We start from the raw sequence: 307 nt of genomic DNA on the forward strand, positions 1-307 counted from the left end.
GTGTGGATTAGGGTTTAGGGTTCAGGGTCTGTGTTCGCTGGTATTCATCGCTTGCTGGCAGCTGCACTTGCTGCTGTTGCAGCTACCTGCTGCTGGCAGGCTGTGCACAGGAGGTAGAGGTTGCTGCTGCTTTTGCTGCTGCTGCTGCTGCTGCTGCTGCTGCTGCAGCAGCAAAAGTAGCAGCTGCAGCAGAAGGGCCCCGCAGTACATAGATAGTGAAATTGCATGCGTTTGGTGTGTCTTTGCCGAAGGCGATGCAGCAGAACAAGCACGAGGAGGCTGCAGCAGCAACAGCAGCAGCAGCAGC

The 307-nt window shown here is 56.7% G+C and overlaps 1 protein-coding gene across 1 annotated transcript in view; it reads left to right on the top strand.

Annotated features, from left to right (window-relative positions):
- EMH_0013120 (DnaJ domain-containing protein, putative) overlaps positions 1-307 on the top strand; it is a gene marked incomplete at both ends in the record, with an annotated part of 4,819 nt that overhangs the window by 2,896 nt on the left and 1,616 nt on the right. The gene's annotated exons all lie outside the window — the stretch shown is intronic.

Source organism: Eimeria mitis, genomic scaffold (assembly GCF_000499745.2).
Source record: "Eimeria mitis Houghton genomic scaffold, Emh_scaff462, whole genome shotgun sequence".
Taxonomy (NCBI): Eukaryota; Apicomplexa; class Conoidasida; order Eucoccidiorida; family Eimeriidae; genus Eimeria; species Eimeria mitis.